Source organism: Solanum verrucosum, unplaced genomic scaffold, assembly GCF_900185275.1.
Source record: "Solanum verrucosum unplaced genomic scaffold, falcon-dt-bn FXZP01000217.1, whole genome shotgun sequence".
NCBI lineage: Eukaryota > Viridiplantae > Streptophyta > Magnoliopsida > Solanales > Solanaceae > Solanum > Solanum verrucosum.
Genome location: NW_026020032.1, coordinates 851506 through 874312, shown reverse-complemented (window position 1 = coordinate 874312; position 22807 = coordinate 851506). Strand labels below are relative to the sequence as shown.

General features: G+C 29.2%; 1 protein-coding gene across 1 annotated transcript in view; it reads left to right on the top strand.

The window, feature by feature from the left end:
• Nucleotides 1-22807, top strand: part of LOC125821377 (peptidyl serine alpha-galactosyltransferase) — a 241598-nt gene that overhangs the window by 118874 nt on the left and 99917 nt on the right. The window lies entirely within an intron of this gene.

Here is a 22807-nt window from a genome sequence, read left to right as displayed (position 1 = left end):
ATTCCAATTTTAGTCATTAGTTTTTGCACTTAATACATTTCACAATCTTAGTTAATTAAATTTTCGTTATTAAATGCAAACAAATGAGGTCTTAGTTCGCCTTTAGTGTTTTCTTTCTTGTTGTATTATTGTTGGCAATTGCACGTTAATGAAATAGTAGTATTGCTAGTAAATTTAGTCAGTCTAGTCTATAGCTTGAATGGATAAAATTAAGCTATATTGCATGTGTGATAAATAAATAAATTAATTTATACAACCGATAGTCAGCACGCATCAATCTCTAACTTGAAAATAAAAAAAATATTTTCAAAATATGTGTGAGTTGAGATACTTTACGTCAAGTTACAACTTGGTTAAGCTAGGCTGGTTAGAACTTGTTCGTAGTTTTTGGTTTTGAAATAGGAAGAATCAATAATGGTGGGAACAACTTTCTTTGTTGCTCAGTACAAGGAAAAAAGGTTTTTTTTTTTTTTTAAAATTTTAAATTACTGAAAAATTTGTGTTATATTGCATCATGATTTTCTCAGTTATTTCTCACCGAATCAATTCACAGAAAATATTCATAATGGAAAACATATTTTCATTGAAATAGTGAGAAATTTCCTATTTTTTTTTCATATAAAACCATTACTATTTTTTCCCCCCAAAAATTCAATCAAAATATATGTCCGAATATATATTGCATTTGAACATTTTTCAATGAAATAATAGTAATTTTTTAATAAATGCACTACAATATGATGCGTTAGTCCAAGGAATGACAAATTCACTTCTACTTTTAAAAGATAAATTTATTTTTTAATTAAAGTATTTTATTTGTATAAACAAATTTACACCACAAATATATATATATATATATATATATATATTTGGCGTTTTAAGATCATCAAAAAAAAATTCATGATTATGGACGTTCTTTGTGTGTACATATTTTTCAGAATTTTTGCTAGTCCATTGAAAATTACTTAGTGTTATATTATCTTGATTTTCTCAGTCATTTCTCACCGAATCAATTCACAGAAAATATCTATGATGGGAAATAGATTTTCACTGAAATAGTACTGAGAAATTTCCTATTATTTTCATATGAAAAATTACTATTTTTCTTTTTTTCAAAAATTCAATCAAAATATATGTCTGAATGTATATTGCATTTGAACATTTTTCAATGAAATAATAGTAATTTTTTAGTAAATGCATACAATATAATGCGTTAGTCCAAGGAATGAGGGCACCAGCGAATAAAGAAAACCTAAAACAAATTCACTTCTACTTTTAAAAGATAAATTTATTCTTTAATTTAAAGTATTTTATTTGTAGAAACAAATTTACACCACAACAAATATTGTATTTTTTTTTTGGTGTTTTAAGATCATCAAAAAAAAATTCATGATTATGGACGTTTTTTGTGTGTACATATATTTTTCTGAATTTTGGCTAGTCCATTGAAAACAACTTGGTGATTAATACGCACCGTGCATAAATGTCATTTTTTTAATATCGATATACTCTTTTTCTCACCAAAATATTACTCCGTTAATATTGAAGGGGTACGAAATACAAACATTTTAATTCGAAATACATGAAACTTATTATTGAAACACTAGAGATCGATATTAATTTTCGATCCGTGATATATATTAATTAGTTCAAGGCAACACGCAACACGTCCTGTATTTACGACCATTAAAGGTAACACTACATGAATAATACAAGGGAATGTAACAAAAAAAAATTGAATTACGAACCAATAGTCATCGCGAAGAGAAGAACAACGACGATAAAAAACTTGTTGAGTGCAGCCATATTTATGCAAGAGAAAAATAGAGTATGATGATTATATTTTTTTCATTGAGAATTAACGATCATATTTATAAGTCCCCCGGTGCACTAAATTAAATTTAAATGCTTACTATAATGGCCCTTTTCTAGATTAAATAAAGAGAGTTTATTTGACGTTGTATATTAAAAAAATAAAATTGCAGCTCCTTATAATATAAGCGTTGAAAATGAATAACAAACATTTGCCCTAGAAAAATATGGGGATTTTAAAAATAATTCTTCGCACTAATAAGGAAGCCTAACATGTAAGATAACTTTAACAATTCATCAAATAATTAAGTAAAAGCTATATAATTAAACATATAAAATCCAAGAAAAATACGATCAAGTAATTAATTAATTAATTAAGGGCAGAAGGAACTCATGTATATTATATACTCCACACACACACATTATTTTCTTAAAATTGAATTTTATACCGGCCACTAAAACTAGACAGAGTGTTTAACGGTCTTTTATTAAAGTATAAAAATCTCACGGACAAGTGTACAAGCAAGGGGTGCTAGGCCGGCCTTACCTTACCAATCCTAATGAAGTAACAAACTTTTACTAATTAACAAGTGTGAAGAAAATAAAAGCTAAAGAGAACTTGATATTTAATGATCATCATAAAGTTTGTAATACACTCTATGATGATATTACAAATGAAAATGCTTAGAAAATGCAAAAATATAAAAGCCAAGAAGAAAGTTGAGTTTTCAATCTCAAACTTCCTTTTACAAATGAATAAATTTAAAAAGATAAAAATATTGCCCGTCTAAAAGTAACCTAGTATTGTCCTCATGTCCTCATGTCTTCTTCTTCTTCAAATTTGTCCAACAACAATTGATAGTTTATCATTTCTTCTTGAATTTATTGAATCTCAATTTATGATTTGATAATTACAATTCGTAGCTACATGTTATATGGAGGAGAGAGGCGAGCGAGACTGGGAGAGAGAGGAGAGAGGCGAGAGAGAGGGGCAAAGAGTGGGAGAAAAGTGAATTGTATATGTATATAGGTTAGATAATTGTATATTATACATATGTATTTGTATCTATGGCAAGCGAGATTGGGAGAGGGAGGAGAGAGGTGAATTAGAGAGGGCAGAGAGGTGAATTGTATATGTATATAGGTTAGATAATTGTATATTATACATATGCATTGTATATATGGCAAGTGAGATTGGGAGAGGGAGGAGAGAGGCGAGCGAAATTGGGAGATGGAGGGGAGAGGCGAGCGAGAGAGGGCAGAGAGTGGGAGAGAGGTGAATTGTATATGTATATAGGTTAGATAATTGTATATTATACATATGTATTTGTATATTCTGGTGAATTATACATATACAAACGGGCTAATTATACAAACTCGAAGTCAGCCCGCATAATTAATGTATAATGTTAGTCGTGAGTGGTAATTATAGCAAACTATAGCTATGATGAGTAATTAAGTAGTATAAGTATGCTTAACCGCATAATTTTCCCTAATAAATACAACTAGCAGTCCACATATCGATCTCCAACTTGAAAATAATATATGAATTTGAGGTAAAAATATATCAAAATAAGTGTGAGTTTGAGTCGTTAAAATACTTTACATCAGGTTATAACAATATTCGGCAAGCATTTACATAAAGAGAGACAGGTTCAATATTCGAAGATTACATTTCGGATGTTACAAATTTTTAACGTACACTTATTTCAGTATTATACATGGTCTAAATAGGGATACATTAAGTCGATTTGATTAATTCATGTAGAATGCATGAAAGTAGGCAGAAAAAAAAATGAATTAAGAATTTTAATTTGCCTTGAGAACATATGGAATACTTTTAAGTAACATGTAAAATTTGGGTGGAAAATAAAGAATTGAAAAATTCTTTTGATGAGAACCCTTCTTCAAGGATCTTGCTTTGTACTTTATTACATACAATATTAAATTACACTGCCATCTTAAAGAAAATCGAGGATTTTTTAATTAATCATCAACATGGATTGTAATGCAGTGGTGGGACTGCTCCATCCTATATCACATGTTTCGGGTTGAGCCCTGAGTATAGAGAAAATCCTGTTAAGAACGCCACCCTCTAATGGTACATGCATAATCCGAATTTAACTGAAACTCTAATACGGACATTTTGATTTGAGTCATATATATCGACAATATATGTTTTCTTTTAGTTGTTTTTTTTAAAATTGTCAACATAGTTTAAACCTGGTGTAGCAATTTCGTTTTTTCTTAATTTTTTAAATATATATATATATATATATATATTTTTTTTTTTTTTTATTTATTTTTTTTTTTTAAAATTTCAGATATATATAAAGGGGTTCGAATGAACTCTGACACCCTATAGCTCCGCATATGCTTTTGCACATAATGATGGAGTTTAACACATAACATGCAACATAACTTTAAAAGCTCATAAAAAATTTGTGGCACTCGAAATATAACCTTCAAATGCTGAATTCGACTCTTTTTATATCAAATCGGATGAAAAATACGAAAAGATTACCATGGATTTTGATGATATATATTATAGCTATATATATTTTATAATATTATGCCCATGTGAGCTTTGAGTTATTCAACATATATTGACATTTAATTAATTAATATTAGTGTACTTTGGGGCTTATAAATATGATCCTTTCTCCATGAAAGAAAGGATAATATCATATATACTAATATTATCTCTACTTTAACAATTACATATAGTATCACTTTTAATATTTTATACCATATATTATTGAAGATACAGTTTGATACCCACATCCCTCAAAATTAGGATTGATTACTTATCCATATATTTAAACTTCACAATTAACATTTTAATAACAATTAAATATATTTTTCTCTCAACATCTCCTCCAATCTCCAACCCTAATCTCCCCCCACCCACCTCCCACTTATTAACGAGTATCAACTGCCGCAAACAACCTGATTCAATGCAAATAATGTAATAGCTTTAGAAAATTATATTTTATTGTATAGAGGATGCTACAATATAATGGCAATTAGTGTTATCTGCAAGTAGTTTGTTTGTGCCTTTTTGCTGCCAAATTAGTCACAATTTTCTTTCTAACAATTCCACTCTTTAGCTGACTCAAATTTCATCTCTGACGATTTGAGGACCTTCTTCTTCAAAATTTTATTAATCGGAGGGATGAAAAAGTGAAATTTGCAATGGCTCTGCCGGAGGTCTGTCAGATCTAGGCAAAGCGAGCAACATCGACAAATCAAAAGGTGAAGCAAACACCGCCGCGGTGAGATGTCCTGACCAACTATGAACGTAATCAAGATGAAAGAATTACGCTAATCTTTAATTAACAGAACAAATACACCATTAAGTACATATCAAGTGTAACAATGTTGGATACACATTAAGTGTACATGTCTCTAATTAAGAGTTCGTGTATCTGAGTTACGATTATATATATCTATGAGAAAAAAATTCAGATGCTAAAAAAAGAATGAAGAATTTTGAATTTTTTTACTTTTGTTCTTGGTTTAAGGATAAGACAACTGATCTAACGTCGTGATTTGTTCCTAAATTCATGTGTTTCAGTTACATTCCATATTTAGAACACATAATTATATGTATATGCATACTATGTATCCAAGATACATGTTTTGAATATAATGTATGAAATTGACACTTGATACATCAAATTAATACTAGATACATATAAAAGATACATGAAATTAAAATTAGATCATATAAATAGATACATGAAATTAATACTAGACATATCTAACAAATACATGAAATTAATACTAGATACTTCTATGATACAGATGAATGTACTTGTATGATACTTATGTATCTAAGTATTTGGTTTGTTGTATACATCATATATTTATAATAGATACATCAAATTAATGAATTTATTATTTTAAGAGTAATAAAATGAAATTAATCAAATCACATGATCAAGATATACATATTTTTGTCTTTTATTAATAATATTAATGAATTTATTATTTCAAATAATAATAAAATGAAATTAATTAAACATAGATACATCCTTGATTTCCGCCTTATATTAAGGGATTTGATTAATTTAAATTTTCAAAATTAATTGTCTATTCGGTAGATACATGTATCTCGCAGATTCAAACTCATGTATCCTAAGCATGAAATATGGTAGATGAAGTAATATTTGAAACTATTGAGAATGTTAGTAATTAGGACCTAAACTAGTGGGATTTATGTAGTCTACCCTGAAAGAAATCACCACACACATACAAATTAATCTTCTGCTAAGTATAATCCAAATTAGCTTTAATTTAGTTTGCAAATATTGCCTCAGTCAACAAGTTTGCTATTTTCTTCTTTCTTCTCTTGACCCTGACTATTGGTTCGTAACTTTAAACCTTTTTTTTCTTATTTCAGTATTCAAGTAATTTTAAACGAACGAATAACATGTTGATTCATTAACTCAGCCTATTTTAATTTGACATATCTAATTACTACTATTATATAATATTGTGAAAGTAATCATACATTACGATCAATACATCACATATCATAATTCATACGTATGTTTATATTCAAATAGTTTTACATTGTAGTTTGAGTGATTTTTATTAACCCTAAAATATATTCATCCATGCAGTTGATATGCCTGGAACTTCAAAATTACTCCAAGTTATGGGAGCTCCCTGTGGTTCACCTTGTAGGTCAAACGTTGATTGCGTAATCATTGGACCTTTTCTCTGCTCTAGAATTTTGGGACGGAGGAGTACTCCCTCCCAAAATAAGCATTGTGTTTATATTTTCTCTTTCTTTTAACAATAAGATTCATATATTTGTTTGCAATAGCAAGATCTCTTTATGTATTTATGTGTGTTTCTAATAAAGTTGTGTTGTTGAGTTATGAAGAAAAAATTGCATGAATAAAATGTATGGATATATAAATTCTATTTTCTTCGTTTCAATTTATCTAGTTTATATTTTTAATTAGTTTAGTTTAAAAAATGTTTAGTTCTTTCCTTTTGTAATGATTATTAGTAAGTAATTGATCATTTATAATTTATTTAAATATAATATAAATAAAATCACAAAACTAAGATCCTTGAAGAGGGGAAGTTAAGTACATAAAAAGAATGAAGATATATATGATATATATCATCTTATCACATTTTTTGATGATGGTTATTAATTAGGTCATTATTGTATGTCAAGATGATAGTGTAATTGAATATGTTATTATCTATAATAAGGTACAAAGTAAGATCCTTGAAGAAGGAAGTTTTGAGTATATAAAAAGAATGAAGATAGCATAGTTATCGATCCCATCACATTTTTTATGATAGTTATTAATTTTATATATATATATATATATATTGAATATTTAATCACACTATCATCTCGACACACAATGATCTAATTAATAACCATCACAAAAGGAAAGAACTAAACATCGATTCGAAAAGAATTAAAAAAAAGATAGACAAATTGAAACAAAAAAAAATAACTTTATATATCCGTATATTTAATTTAGAGTGAACTTGATGCATTGATAATTTACCACAAATTAAAGTCAACAATAACACTTTTATTCATATAAGTTTTTTTTCATAACTTAATTAATATTGAAGAAAGATCAACGACACGACTTTACTAGAAACACACATAAATATATAGAGAGACTTGCTATAGCAACAAATATATTGAACCTTATTATTAAAGGAAAAGAGAAAATACAAACACAAACACAAACACAAACATTTATTTTGGGACGGAGTACTCCTCCATCACAAAATTTTAGATATTCAATGGCCACATATCATGGATTTAGTGCCATCACCTTTATCATTACATATAGTGCAGAAAAAAAGAATATTTTCTATGCCCATGCAATCTTGGTTTGACGTACAAGGCTGATTGCACTTAAATCCCATAGCTTGCAATTTTGAAGTTCCGGGCATATCAACTGCATGCATGAATATATTCTAGGGTTAATAAAAATCACTCATTACTATAATGTAAAACTATTTGAATATAAACATATGTATGATATGTGATGTATTGATCGTAATGCATGATTACTTTCACAAGATTATACTAGTAATAGTAATTAGAGATGTCAAATTAGCAGACTGGGATGAATTTGGATTGTCTGATCAAAATAACTTGAGTTAATGAATGAACATGTTATTCATTCATCAAAATTACTTAAATACTGAAATAAAAAAAATGTTTGAAGTTACGAACCAATAGTCATGGTCAAGAGAAGAAAGAAGAAAATAGCAAACTTGTTGACTGAGGCCATATTTGCAAATTAAAGCTAATTTTGATTAAAACTTAGCAGAAAATTAATGTGTATGTGTGGTGATTTCTTTCATGGAGAAAGGATATCCTATTTATAAGCCCCAAAGTACACTAATATTAGTTAATTAAATGTCAATATATTTATAAGCCCCAAAGTACACTAATATAGTATTATAAAAATAAAATATAGCTATAATATCATCAAAATCGATCAAGTGTAATCTTTTATCTGATTTGACATAGAGAGAGTCGAATCCAACATTTAAAGTTCTAGGCCGTGATAGCAATGAAATATTTATCACGATAACACACTCCTGACTATATAACGAACAATATCAAAATTCAAAACATCGTTTTTACTTTGAGATTTGAATTCTACTAATGCAATAATGTAAAAACTCATCAATCAAATGAAAAAGACATATCTTTGAACGATTCTTTCAATAGACATACTATTTTTAATAAACTCATTCTTCACTCTTTATATCCACAACAATAATATCAAAAGATAACACTACTACTTAGTACCCTAAAGTTCAATTACCCATTATGTCAACTTAAAAAGAGAGAAAAATTGATTAAAAGTGAGTAAAAATACTTTTTAATAAGATTTTTTTTAAATATAATGGCAAATTTTTTTTTGGAAGCAACTGCACGTGTAATGTTATACAAGTGGGACTTGAAAAAAAATAATGGTGTTAATGTAACATCTCGCAACTAGAAAGAAGTTTAAAATCTAGAAATAGTTATTTTTGGAAAGTATAAGGAAATCTGGAAAATTGTAAGTAAGTTAAAGTTGAGTTTTTTGGTCAACTTCAGACGGCCATAACTACTATCTCAGGATGAGTTAGGTGTAGTTACATATATGGTTGGGAAGCTCTTGGAATGATCTTTCCAACGCCGCCAAGTTTGCGCGATTCCGAGTTCGTATGAGCAAGTTATATCCTTTGGAAGTTGGGTTGTTGGATTAAGGAAATGCCCAATCCGGAAATATAAGGGGTATTTTAGTCTTTTCACTGCCCTATTATTTTAATCCGATTTTAGGAGTTTAATATATGTCAATTTAGAACATAGTCAGTTTTAGAACTTGGGATTTCACGCTAGGGCTAAGGAGAAAGGAGAAGAGAAAAGAAGAAGGAGAAAAGGGCAAATTCATCAAGATCGATCCAGGAAGTTGGTGTTTCGCCAAGGATTTGCTTCTACCAGGTATGTGAGGCACTCATAACGTTGGGATCGTTCTCCCACGTGCCAAGCATATTTATTTCAGTTTGGATTCGTCCTAAAAGCATTTGAATATTGATGATTTTGATACCTATTCTTGAATTCATATATTGTTCTTGAATTTGACTGAGTTGGGAAGTTTCTAAGTTCGTTACGTCGCATTATAGGGTCGTTTCGAGTTAGATTTTTTGGTACATTGCTGAGTATCTGTATCTAAAAGTGATTTAAGGAAAATAATCGAGTTTGGGTGGATTGGGGAAGAAAAACGAAGAAGAAATTTCGACGGGCGAAAACTGAACATGAGAGCATGTCGTGCGACCTGTTCCCAGAATTGAAATTTCAGCTTCGCGTTGCGGAGCTGACATGAGGCGTTTTGCCTCAAAAGATGTTTTCAGAACCAAAATTAAATTATGCCTCCGCGTCGCGGACCTACCTTCAAATATTGATTTTTGGTCTTTTCTCATGTTTAACTATCTAGAATTAGTCCTAAACATCATGAGATCTTTCCAGTCACAAATCTTAATTCTTGAATCCATACTTCAATTCAAGGATCAGTTAAGAGTCAAGTTAAGAGCAGTTAAGGTCAAAGTCAAGAGAAGTCAAAAGTCAAGTTCAGATCAGTTCTTAAGGTTTTCCAAAAGTCGTTTACAAATGTTTTAACTTTGTTTTAAGACTTAAGTTTTGAGTTCAGTAAAGAAGTAAAGTTGAAGATCTTCTCTTCAAAGAAATATATGGGGACTATGTATTCCCAAAGAGATTGAAAAATGTTTTCACATTTTAATAAGAACGGAAACTGAGATTTCCAAAGAGCCTTCGGGCTAGTTTTTCAGAAAAGAGTAATAGATTTCTAAATGAAGCAAGAAAGGGAAACTGAGATTTCCAAGGTAGCCTTTGAGCTAAGTTTTTGAGCACTAATCTCAAATCACAGAAAGAAGTATGTTTTTTAAAACATAAAGAGCTAGTATATTTTGGGAGTAGTATTGAGCACCGATATGGGGGAGGGTTCAGAAAACCTCGAGCCGCCATAAACCATGTAGCCATCATGAATAGAAAAGGGTCATACTTTTTAGATGAATCTTTTTCGCATAGACTAGTGGATCCACTTAGTAGTTCAGGTCCTATACCTTTGGCCGGGTATAGGATGCGTTGGCAGCGTAAGGTAGATCGATGTATCATCATAATAGCTCTTATGTGATGGTTGTGGTTAGAGAAACTCCCACAAAAGTTATTGTACTTTTATATACATCAGTTTATTGTATTTTTACATACATCTCAGAATTATATGTATCTTTGCATACACACAGAGTTGACATCATGTTTTTAAACAACTTTTCTTTATATTGCACTTGTTCTAAACTGCATTATATTGAAATGAGTTCAGTAAAATATTCATGAGTTGAGACGAGCCAAGGTAAGTGTTCCTTTCAGATTCCCTTTCAAGCCTATGTTGTTTTAGCATTCCAACTCGCATACTCGTACATTCAATGTGCTGATGCCAGTTGTCCTGCATTATCTTATGATGCAGACGCAGGTAACTAGGATCGGCAATCCGATGTATCGTGATCCAGTAAGCAGTTCAGAGTCCATTGGTGAGCCTCCTTGCTTTCCGAAGGATCCATTTCATTGTTTTCTAGTTTAATTTATTAGGATGTTGTGGGGTCTGTCCCAACATCCATCTCAGTTGTTATTAGAGGCTTCATAGATAGTCAGATGTTAGTCCTTTGAGTCTTTTCATTATCACTTCTTATTGTCAAGACTTGGGTTGCCACTTTTGGCCAAGTTGAATGTTTAACCTTTAAACATTCTCAGTTATTTCATTATTCATTTCAGTTAAGTTCATTGATCATTATAGATATGAATATTGTCTTCCGCTGAGTTAAGTAAGCTAGATCAAGGGTTTGCTTGGGGCCAGTAATGGTCTTCGAGTGCCAGCCAGGGTGTAGGCTCGGGGCGTGACAATTAACTTGCCTTTTTTCAAGGATCTTAATATGTACTTTTATTATATAATAAAATATTCAATTACACTATCATCTTGACATACACAATGATCTAATTAATAACCATCACCAAAAAAACGTGATAGGATAGGTATGATATCTTTATTTTTAGTTAGAAATTTTGAATTGGGAACTTTCGCATATAGTCACTCAAAAATAGCTTAATTACGCTCTATAACTATAGTTTGCTAATTAAGATTCGTAGCTACATGTTATGGGGAGGAGAGTGTCGAGCGAGATAGGGAGAGGGAGGAGAGAGGCGAGCGAGAGAGGGCAGAGAGGTTAATTGTATATGTATATCGGTTAGATAATTGTATATATGTAACTGGTATACATATGTATTTGTATATATCTGGCGAGCGAGATTGGAAGAGGGAGGAGAGAGACTAGCGAGATTGGGAGAGGGAAGAGAGAGGCGAGCGAGATTGGGAGAGGGAGGAGAGAGGCAAGCGAGAGAGGGCAATAGTTTTTATAATTCACATCTCGTTTGTATAATTCACGTGTCTTTGTATAATTGAATAATACAAAGTCCGGAATTATACAAATATGATAAAACTCGAAATAACAAATTAATACAAACATAAACATATATAAACTTAAAACAATTATACAAATTATATAAAAAGAATGAAGATATCATATTTATCTCATCACTTTTTTTTTTTATTTTTTATGATAGTTATTATTAATTAGATCATTGTGTGGCAAGATGACAATTAATGTAATTGAATATTTATTAACTAAGGATATCGGACCAAACTCATGATCCTGACTCAGGACCGAATTTATGATTCAGGCCGACTTTAGACTCTAGACATACACTATCCTCTTGAAATACAATAATCTAATTAATAACCACCAAAAAGGCAAGACTAAACATCTTTTCTAAACAATCTAAAACAAAACAAAAAAAAAACAGAAAGTGAAACGAAGAAAATAGTTTTATATATCCACATTTTTTATTTAGAGCACACATGCATGATGTATTGATGGTTTACCATATACATATACAATTTACAGCTAATACAAATATATATATATATATATATATATATAATTCACACTTAAATAATTATTTACTTATACGAGTGTGAAGCTTAATCCATAGATCATACACATATACAAAATGAAGTAAATATACAAACACAATTTTCATTAATACAGACGAACTCGTATTGTATATATATACAAATTTAGAAAAAAAAAAAAACATTTCATATACCAATCATACAATTGTTCAATTCACTTTATACAGAGCATATTAATCCATGTAATTATACATGAATGTATAAACTACTTAACATTCCATTGTTCGATCATATATACAAAGTGAGAAGAAAAAAATATACAAATCAATGACAAAAAATATACAAACGAAATTACAGATTATGCTGATAATATACAGCACAAACAATAATGAATGTGAAAAAATCACATCTGTATTCAAATGACGAACAACAATTTTCGCCCGAAAAATTCTTAATCACTGTTTTTTCCCCCAGAATTCACAATGATGAACTAAATTGAATACAAAACGAGTTTTTCAATCATATGTATTTGGATCTATTTCATCAAAATATATAATTCGAACTGTCATTAAAGAAGAAACTATCGCTATATACAATCAAATTTATATACAAATGATCTGTATTTCGCGATTTATACAAAACAGAGGCTCCATAGCAAACACAATATGGTTATGGAGCGCAAATATCAAAATTGTAGCTATAGAATGCTAATATGATTATTTTTATCTTTGCTATACCTAAAATTTTCTCTATTTTAAAAGTATAAGTAATAATAATATATATGGTAGTGAATTATGTCTAATCATATAATTTTTCCTTTTATATTAATGTTGCTCGGTTTATGTTATTAAATTAATGAACTAGTACTATTGCTAGTAAATTTAATCAATCTGGTAGCTTGAATTAACAAGGTTAAAATTAATCTTTATTGCACGTGTGATAAATAAGTAATAAATTAATACAACTTGCAGTCAACACATATCTCCAAAAACTATAATATTGGAGTTTAACATGTAAGATATCTTTAAAAAATATGTAAAACAATTAATATTTGATATTCATAGCCAGAGCTATAAAATTAAATATTCACTAATTAATTGATTTGATTAATATATACGAAAGCAATTTGAATAAATCCTAACACCTTTAGCTCCGCCGATGCATTCACACATAATATTGGAGTTTTAACGTGTAAGATATCTTTAAAAAATTGTGAAACAATTAATATTTGATAGATATAAAATTAAATATTCACTAATTAATACGAAAGGAATGTAGATGAGCCCTAACTCCCTTTACCTCAGACTATGCATTCACCCGTAATGTTTTTAAAGCCTATAATGACAATTAATTAATGTTAGTAAAAACTGTAACACTCTTTGTTAATGTACATATTTATTATAGTTAAAACTCCCTCCGTTCAATAATAGTTGTCCACTATACTAAAAATAGTTGTCTAATTTAGAAAATGAAGAGATAATTTACATGTTGTGTCTATTTTACCCTTGCTATTAAATACTATTTATCATCTACTATCTCTGTTCACTTTTACTTGTCACATTTTGAATTGGCACACCCATTAAGAAATAATTATTGATATAAGTATTTACCAAACTATCCCTATTAAATGATGTTTAGTATTAAATCTTGAAAAATGATTTGAAGAAAGAGTATTTAATGCTGAGGGTAACATGAAAAAATATAATTGTCTTTTCTTGATATGTCAAAAGTGACAAGTAAAAATGAAAATCTATTTTAAGAAAAAGTGAAAACTAAAAGTGAACAAAAGGAGTAACACATTTCTCAAAACATTAAATTTAATAAAGTCAAAAGATAAAATAGTAATCTTGCCCCTACTCCCTCCGTCCACAATTAATTGTCATGGTTTCCTTTTTTAGAGTCAAACAATAAGAACTTTGACCGACATTTTACGATGTATATTTTCATCATATTGATATGCAAAAAATTGCAACTTATAGTACTTTTCGTATAGTTTTTGAATATCTAATTTTTTTTTTAAAAATATCGAAGTAATGTAATCTAATTTAACTTTAAAAATTAGTCAAATTGACTTTCGAAAAGCGCAACATGACAAATAAAAGTGGACAGAGGGAGTATTTTTAATTGTTTCTTAAGGGGTGTGTCAAGTCAATAGTGAACAACCAATGTTGGACAAATGGAGTAATTATTTTTGTTGTACTGTGATACTCCTTCCGTCCAACAATAGTTGTTCACTATACTAAAAATAGTTGTCCAACAATACTTGTCCAAATCAAGAGATAATTTTTCTTTTGTGTCTATTTTACCCTTGCTATTAAATACTAAGTATTTACTCCCTCCGTCTCATTTTATGTGTCACATTTTCCATTTGCACTTGCATGAGGTAATTTTACCCTTATGCCCTTATTTAATGTTTGCTTAAGACAACTTTATAATAAATGATGAATATGTTAGATTTCAAAAATATAAATGCATTTGGATGACTATTTAAATTTTAGAGTTTATTTTTGGAGCCAAATTTTTTCACCAATTGATCCAAAAAAATTTAAAAATCAAGTTTTTTCCACCTCAATTTTCCTATATATTTTGTGTAAAATGTTTTTTTATATTTTTATATATAAATTCTTAAAGAAAACATGATAACATCACAAAATATTCAAATTTTGGTTGAGTCTTCTATATTTACATCCTTTGAACTTTTTGAAATGTCATTTTCCTTGATAAAATTTGTTGAAGCTTCAACTTTCAAGATTATTTTTGAATTTTTTTTCATCTTTTATTTTTATAGAATAAGTAGTGAAGAAAGAAAGTAGTTAATTAATGAATGAAGTATTCTCCCAATGAAATTAATTACTTGTAGATTTCCTAGGTTAATCAAAGTAAATACATTTTCAAGATTAATTAATTAATCTATCAAGGGTATAATAAGTAAAATATGGTAATTTACGCATAAATGTTATAAAATGACATATATTATGGTCCAGCTATTTTTAAAAATGGATGACATATAAAATGGGACGGAGGGAGCATCTTTTAACACATATCTCAAATCATTAAATAAGGATAAAATAATACTCATATGACCCTTATTATTTATTGTTTCTTAAGGGGTGTGCCAAGTTAATAGTGAACAACTATTGTTGGACAGACTTTAAAAGATCGTGAAACAATTAAAATCATGGAAAAATGTGATCAAGTAATTAATTAAGGGCGGAAGGAAATTAAATAATGATGGTCAAATATTAATGTTGCTTGGTTTATGCTATTAAGAGTAACTGTGACAACTTGCCCTTCTTTCTTAATTTTTTTTAATAGGATGAATGTAATATTTTCATTTTTAATTAGAAATTTGAGATTCGGGTCTTATAAATTAAGAATAAATCACATACAAAGCACTTCTTTGATATAATTGGTCCATCAATTCTAAAGCACACTATTTGGACAATTTGGAGAAAACTTATTTTAATTTGAATACTTGTGAGTAAAAGAATATTTTTTCTGTACTTTTGAAAAACTATTTTAGATATGACATATTATAATGATTCTCCCTTTACTCATTTTCTTTTATTAATTTAATATATAAAAGTTTTTTTGACCAATTTTTTAGATATTATAGACATGCAAATCAATAATATTATTCATATAGTACATGATGCTTATTTGTCACATTTTAAAGTTGTTTCTAAAGTAATAATAATATATTTAGTGAAATTTTCATAAAATTTAGTAAGTATAGAGTGTATGTTGATTTTATACCGCAATTCATACATAGTGATCTAACTAAAATATTATAATGAGATAAATAAAATTCAACTATCTTAATAAAAGTCTCAAGTACGAGCCTTGGTGGTCATGAAAAAAATAATTCCTAATAAAAAATGTCAAAGACAGATCTAGCCTTAAACCTATAAATTCAGAAGAACCCATATATTTGTTGGCAATATTGCACCTTAATGAGCGTGTTTGAGCATACCGTGAGTAAATTATAGTTATGCATGTATTAGTAATATAGGATTAATTATGAGTAAATTTATGTATTATTTTATGTAGGTATTAGTTATGCTGAGATTAATTTTTCATGTATGATGCATAAAATAATACATAGATTTTCTCATAATTTATACATGTATTAGTTATGCGGGCTTCTAAATTGTCAACCAAACGTTATATTAATTTAAGGGAAACTTACAAAAATTCCACTAGTTTAGGAGCTAACTATTTACATACATTCTAGTTTGCAATATTAAAAATCTTACTAGATTTTGGTGCGTTAAGATACTTGTATCTCGTGATATACATTGTGTCCATGTAATTAAATTCATATGTATCTGAGATACATAACAAATCTCGCTCGCCTCCCTCACCTCTCTCCCATCTCGCTCGCCACTCTCCTATATATGTATCTGGGATATATGACTATATCGCTCGCTTCTCTCCTTATTTTAGTGAATATGGTAGCAAAAATATATGTATCTAAGTGTATCTTCCTATTATATATTTATGATAGAAACTCTTAATTAATGATTATAAAATATGTATTTATTTGAAAGTATATCTCCTTATTTTTAGATGTTTCACAATTACGTTTTCTACAGTAAAAAATTCAATTAAATGAAGAACCTAAAGTTTAGCATCCTAAAATTGAGAATCGAACTGAATATTAATTTTTTTTAAAAATAGAATTGAAACTGAATTAGTTTGGTTCAATCTGATTTTTTGGTAATTGGGTATTTATGTCCATCCCTAGACTATGTTTAGTATGAAGGAACATATTTTGTAAGAAAAAAAAAGTGATTTTCTTATTTATTTTCTAGTGTTTGATTGATAAGAAAAAAATATTGTTCCAAAAAAATTTCTATATAATCTGAAAACATACTAAGATATCGAATCTGAAAATACTATAATGAGGAGTCGGATTCCAAGTCAGAGTTAATCTTGAGTTGAAATTGAGAGTTGGGAATGGCGTTGAAGGGGTCTGTCTAAAGTCTAAAATCGACAACTAAGACCTGAATTTGGTCATGAGTCAAGATCAGGAGTTTGGTTCTTAATTAATAAATATTCAATTACATTGTCAACTTCACTTCTTCAAGGATCTTACTTTGCATTTTATTTATTATAGATAATAAAATATTCAATTACACTATCACCTTGTCACACAATGACCTAATTAATAACCATGCATCATAAAAAAAAATGTGATGAGATAAATATAATATCTTCATTCTTTTTATATACACTCAACTTCCCTTCTTGAAGGAACTTAGTCTGTACTTTTATTATATTATATATAATATTCAATTACACTATCCTCTTGAAACACAATAAACTAATTAATAACCACCAAAAAGGAAAGACTAAACATCTTTTCTATAAACAAACTAAAACAAAACAAAAAAACAGAAAGTGAAACGAAGAAAATAGTTTTATATATCCATACATTTTTAATTTAGAGCACACATGATGTATTGATGGTTTACCACAAAGCCAAAAATAACACTTTTATTCATACAAACTTTTCATTCATAACTTAATCTGTATCGAAGAAAGATCAACGACACGACTTTATTAGAAATACACATCGATTTGCTATAGCAAACAGATACATGAAGCTTATTATTAAAGGGAAAGAGAAAATACAAATTTTAGATATTCTTCACCAAAGCAAATTGCCACATATCTTGGATTTAGTGCCATCACCTTTGTCTTTACAGGTAGTGCAGAAAAAAAGAATATTTTCTATGCCCATGCAATCTTGGTTTGAGGTACAAGGCTCGTTGCACTTAGCTCCCATAACTTGCGATTTTGAAGTTCCAGGCATATCAACTGCATGCATGAATATATTTTAGGGTTAATAAAAATCACTCAAAACTATTTGAATATAAACATATGTATGTATTAATCGTTATGCCTGCCTGATTACTTATACTAGTAGTAATTAGAGATATCAACTTGAGATGAATATATTTGGACTGTCTGATATCAAAATAAGCTGAGTTAATGAATGAACATGTTATTCGTTCGTCAAAATTACTTAAATACTGAAATAAGAAAAAAGAAAGTTTGAAGTTACAAACCAATAGTCATGGTCAAGAGAAAGAAGAAAATGGCAAACTTGTTGAGTGAGGCCATAGTTGCAAAGTAAAGCTAATTTGGATTATACTAATTAGCAGAAGATTAATGTGCATGTATGTGTGGTGATTTCTTTCATGGAGAAATGATCATATTTATAAGCCCCCAAGTACACTAATATTAATTAATTAAATGCTAATTTCGTCCTTTTTTTAATAAATAAAGTTTAGTAGCACATTATGTATGTTGAATGACTCGAAGCTCACATGTGCATAGTCATTAATCATTATACTAAAATAAGCAACAATAAATGCATTTATATATATTAGTAAATCATTTAAATTTCTGGCACTACATCAAAAATAATTTTTATGAGCAATTAATTAACGATAGTTGTTAAGTATGTATTTTTAGCGGTAATTAGCATTTTTTGTTATTGTCTCTAAAATATTTAGCGACATTAAATCTAATGACAATTAACTCTTATACCGGTAAAAACTTTAACACTCTTTGTTGCAAGTAAACGTCTGTCACACACATTTGTGATAACTTTATGCAACAAATCATGATGATTCGTAAAGCTTATGAAACGATCCATCGAGATCTGTAATATTTAATGTTAAGATTATCAAACGATTCATTCTAATGAGATGCATCGAAATCTCCAAAAAGTTTATTTTACTAAGCAAAAATCATATTTGCATTACATTAATATTAATATAATAAAAGAAATATCTTTGGTGTTCGTATCTCACATGTTTCATAACCATTTATTGTATTTTCTTTCTCTTCACTATATAGGTGCAATAATTAAGTAGCTAGAATAGGTTTTTTTTTTTTTTAAAATATTGATTAAAAAATTGATTAGAAAAGATTGTTGTTGAAAAAGTAATAGTATCTAATTTGTCTGTCATAACAATATTCATGGCAAATACAGAAGGAACTAACTCATTGACGATATGATCAAAAAGTTTGTTCTTGCTTCTAGAATGTTATTGACATTAATCTGAATATATAATTACTATAGTGATCAATTTTCTCTGAAATCAATTTTACATGTACTGTATATATTCTATGTAATTATGTTTTATAATGATAAATTTAAAAAATCGAATAAATAACATTATTACAGAGAAATTTGATTGAATATTATAAAATAAAAGGTTTGATGTTTAACATGTAATTAACAACTTAACTAAAGTATTTTTATTGATGAACTTGTTGGAAAAATGATTCGGGTTAATTAAGTTTCGAAAAATTCGGACAAGTTTTAAATAAATTTTGGATCTAAAACTTGTGTTAGTGCTGGAAATTTTATGCAGATGTGATCGTGGAAGAGGATCGCGATTACACTATCGTCTTGACACGAAAAGAATTTATTAGAAACACACATATATATATAGAGAGATATCTGATACAAACAAAACTTGTTTTGGGATAGAGGGAGTATCAGTACTCGCTCCGTCCCAAATTTTTCGATATTCTTCATGGCAAGAGGCCACATGCCTTGTATTTAGCAGGGGCATAACTATGTTATAGTCAGGGTGTCTAATTGGTCGAAAAATAATACCGTATGTGTATAAGTAAAACGATATACGAAGTGATTAAATAACATATTATTGACACCCTTGACAGAACAAGGTGTTATAGCCCAGTGATTTTAGATGCCTTGAAATAGTCAATGCTTAGGTTGCTCATGTGTTCGAATCTCACTAGTAACAATTTTTAAATTCTTTTCACTTTTTTTAGACACACTCTATGAAATTTCTGACTCCGCCACTGAATTATTTACCTCCATCAAACAGGTTTGTTTTCTGAAAACACCAACGACAAAGAGCATATATAGCCGGTGCAATCATTATTAGACTCACAAGGATCAGAACAACTGTAATTTTGAACTTCCAGGCATATCAACTGCATGCATGCATAAATTTTGGGTTCATTAGATGTACGTAAGAATCACCAAAAGGCCAAAACTATATGTAAAATATAAATGTACGTCTCATGATATATATGATACGTACGTATCGATTAGAAGAAAATATTGTTCCTAGAAAATTTAGGTATAATCTGAAAACATATTAAAAGGCCAAAATACTTTGATTTCTTATGTTTTGCATACCAAATCTGAAAATACTATTATGACTTATGAGGAGTCGGAGTTGAAGTTAGAGTTGGGTCTCGAGATGGAATCACGAATAGGGAGATGGGTTGAAGGGGGATGTCTAGAGTCTAAAGTCGACAATTGAGTCATGAGTCTGGGCTTGAGTCAGGATCATGAGTTTGGTCTGATAATTAGTTAATAAATAGGACAAATTACTTAACTACACTCCTTTACTTACCTTAATATCCATTTATCCCTACTTATTTCAAAAATCCCTTATTTACCTATGTATCCCGCATGTATCCCGTGTACAACGCTATGTATCCCGCTATGTGGAATGTATCAAACGCTATGTATCCCGTGCACAACGCTATGTATCCTGCTATGTGGAATGTATCAAATCTAACGTATCCCGTGCACAACGCTATGTATCCCTCTATGTGGAATGTATCAAACCTAATGTATCCCATGCACAACGCTATGTATCCCGCAAACATCATTTTTTAAGGGATTTTTGGTAAATAGAAAACTAGAAGGAATAGGATGTTATTTAGTACTTATAATATAATATATATGTGGTTCCTATAATTTATACTAATAAATATACAATTACATTGTCATCTTGCCACACAATTATCTAATTAGTAACTCTCATAAAAAAATGTGATGGAATAAATATAATATCTTCATTCTTTTTTATATACTCAACTTCCCTTCTTCAAGGATCTTACATTGTACTTATTATAGATAATAAAATATTAATAACCATGCATCATTAAAAAAACGTGATGGGATGAATATAATATATTCATTCTTTCTGTATACTCAATTTCCCTTCTTGAAGGATCTTAGTTTGTACTTTTATTATATACACATATATATTAAATATTCAGTCACACTATCGTCTTGACACACAATGATCTAATTAATAACCATCACAAAAGAAAAGAACTAAACATCTTTTCTAAACGAACTAAACAAAAAGATAGACAAATTAAAACAAAGAAAATAACTTTTTTTTGAACTTCCAGGCATATCAACTGCATGCATGCATAAATTTTGGGTTAATTAGATGTACATAAAAATCACCCAAAACTATATGTAAAATATAAATGTATGTTCTATGATAATATGATATGTATGTATCGATTAGTAAGAAGAAAATATTGTTTAAAAAACTTTTTTATGTATAATCTGAAAACATATTAAGATACTAAATCTGAAACTACTATTACGAGGAGTCGGATCCCAAGTTGGAGTCGAAGTCAAAGTTGGAATCAAGAATAGGGAGATGGGTTGAAGGGGTATGTCTAGAGTCTAAAGTCGGCCTAAGTCATAAATTCGGTCCTGAGTCAGGATCATGAATTTGGTCCGATATCCTTAGTTAATAAATATTCAATTACCTTGTCATCTTACCACACAATGATCTAATTACTAACTGTCATAAAAATATATGGTGGAATAAATATGATATATATGTTCATTCATTTTATATACTTAACTTCCCTTCTCCAAGGATCTTACATTGTACTTACTATAGATAATAAAATATTAGTAATAACCATGCATCATCAAAAAATGTGATAGGATAAATATAATATATTTATTCTTTTTGTATACTCAATTTCCCTTCTTGAAGGATCTTAGTGTCAATTAAATATTCACTATAGTTAATTACAAAAGTTGTTCAGATGAACCCTAACGCACGCCCTTTACCTCTGCCTATGCATTCGCACATAATGATGGAGTTTAACATGTAAGATATCTATAGAAGATCGTGAAAGATCAATTAATATTTGGTATTTGTAGTCAGATCGAGCTATAAAATCAAAGATAAAAATCATGAAAAGATACGATCAAGTTATTAATTAAGGACGGAAGGAACTTACATAAATCTCACTGGTTTAAGAGCTATTACTTAAATACACTCTAGTTATGTATCTTACCAGATTTGGATGCGTCCAGATACGTCCATACAAATGTATCTCGGGATACATAGAGTCAAAATTAGGTGTAATTTGTTCTAGATACATTGTATCCAAGTGGATTCACATGACACTACTAAAAAAACATTGTTTAGCGACGGATAAATCCGTCGCAAATAGACATACATCCGTCACTAAACTATATTTGCGACGGATTAGCGATGAAATGTTGACCGTTATAATTTTGCTCGTAGCTAACCCCTTTGCGACGGCAAAATTGATTCCGTAGCAAGATTAGCGACGATCTAGCGACATATGATATCCGTAGTAAAATGGTAGCGACGGAAAGTTTTGTCGCTAGATTT